The following is a 2,344-nucleotide window of genomic DNA, read 5'->3' on the forward strand; positions in this document are numbered from 1 at the left end:
CGGAACGAAGTTACGGAAAGTCAATTAACAAACGGAGACGTAACAATATTTTAGTCTATAGTAGAATTATGATTTGTTTATCTTTTTTTTTTTTGTTCTGTTCTCAATTAAGCTCGCAGTAATACTGTTTTATGTATTTATTTAGCACCCAACAGTTTTCCAGTTTGTTTGATTTAGTTTTGTTTCTTTGTTTGTAGTTACGCACAAAGCTACACGATGGGTTTGCTGTGCTCTTCTCACCACAGGTGTCAAAACTTGGTTTCTGGCGTCGTAAGTCCGCAGGCATACCGCTGAGAGACCTAGTTTTAGTTAAGAGAAAATAAGTAAATTTATGGTATGTATGGGTTGTTAAATAGATTATTTCATGATATTCACTTTGTAATAATAATAATTACCAAATCGTTGAATATAAAATGCAAACGTTTGTAAAAATTTCAAAAGTAAAACTTGAATACTTACGCAAAAATAACCTAATCCCGTTACTGAACAATGTAATGGTCAATCCTCTAAATTGTTGGTAAAAAGTAGCCCAGGAGTTTGCAGTGTTGACTAGCTGCCTATCCTCAAGTCCATCAAAATTAGGGACAGATAGTCACCAAGTAGCTTTGTGCGAAATTCAATAAATCATATGAAAACACATCAAGGATGTTACAAGTATTTTATACTTGGAGTTGGGCATTTGACTTGTCAGTAAAAAAGGTCAACTAACCAGTCATGTGTATAAATATTTTGTATTTTTACTGCATATATATTAAATTTTACCTAATTTAAATTACATTAAAGTAAAAGAAACAAAAAATTATAGTTCAGCTCTAGTCTTCTGCTACCAACAAAGACAAAGCTGCGCACACAGCCCACCATTTTGACACTATGTTAAAAAGTATCACAAATCATTATAAAGTGCCAAATAATTATCAGGTTTTCAAAAATATGGCATTATTATGGTGTTATATTGCAAAGTTTAAAAAATAACGGCTGCTGGCTCCCTAGAATTGAAGAAAATTATAACATGACATAGTATAATGTCATTAACCTATAAAGGTTTCAGAGTGAAGAGCACAGACCCATTAAACTTATGCGTTATATATATTGTTACGTCTGTGTGTTCATTTGTTAATTTTCCGTAGAAATTCTTTCCGAAAAACTTCAGCAATACAAGTCCTTCCTTAAATAAAACTAGTTTATTCTTTTTCAATACAACTTTGCAATACACTTAATTTCCACAGTCACGCTATAACTTAAACAAACGATTCACGCGCTTGACTCAACTGTCCGTCTCTATATCTGTCTGCAAGTCAATTCCATTGTTGCCGTCACTTCTTGGCGGTCTTATATACAAGAATACCGCACATCTAGTAAACACTCGAGCATTCACGAACCTTCGTGAAAATCATGACGTGCTACTAGAGTCACGTGATTTCCGCTGTCGTAACAATATAGTATTTACAAAATAGGTAAGAAATGTTAGGCTATGATTTGTAACGAAAACTATCATTTCTAAGTCCGCTAGTAGGTCTGTAATTTCAAGGCTTGTCGATAAGGAGGTGTGTGTGTGATTATGAAATGTATTTGCTCAATTATTGAGAGGTGGTTATTTGACCATCTTGCCAAACTAGGTGGAAGAGGAATTTAATCTAAAATATGATAATCAGTAAATAAATTACAGAATTTGAAGCATAAAATTTTGTTTTATGTGAGCTTAAAATGTTTAGGAAAGTACAAAAGCCAGAAAAATATCATTATAATGAAAATCTTTCAGTAGTTTCAATGTCTCAGACAAAAAAAAAGTAAAATTTAATATGAGTGTACTGTACCACTGTACGGTTGTAAAAGTAAAAAAAAAAAAAAATCGTACAGGTTCCTGATGATTTATTTACCAGAGTTACAAAACAAATGTACACAAAATTTTATAATTAAAAAAGTACAACTATTATATAATATCTGGAACATTTTAGAAGCATGGCTATCATGTAAAGAAAAAACAACTTAAAAATAAATATAAAAAATGCACACTTAAAATAGCAGTTGTTCAAGAACAGATAACATTATGTTACGTCTCTGTATGTTTGTTTGTTAATTCTTCTAAGATACAAGTCCTTTCTTTATAAAACTTGTTTATTCTTTATTTTGTTGGTCGAGCTGCCACTGTTGCAGGTTTTCTTGCAACTGCTGTTGTCTCTCTTTTTGTTTCTTTTCTTGTTTATTTTCTCGTTCTTCTTGTTTCTTTTGCTGTTCTTGTATTGCTGCCATCAAATCTGCTAAGTTGTAGTTTGATTTTCCGCCTCTCCTTTCCATCTTCTTCTTTTATTTTCTATCCCACTTCTGACACCAATTTGTTACGTCT

Source organism: Limulus polyphemus, unplaced genomic scaffold, assembly GCF_000517525.1.
Source record: "Limulus polyphemus unplaced genomic scaffold, Limulus_polyphemus-2.1.2 Scaffold5732, whole genome shotgun sequence".
Classification (NCBI taxonomy): domain Eukaryota; kingdom Metazoa; phylum Arthropoda; class Merostomata; order Xiphosura; family Limulidae; genus Limulus; species Limulus polyphemus.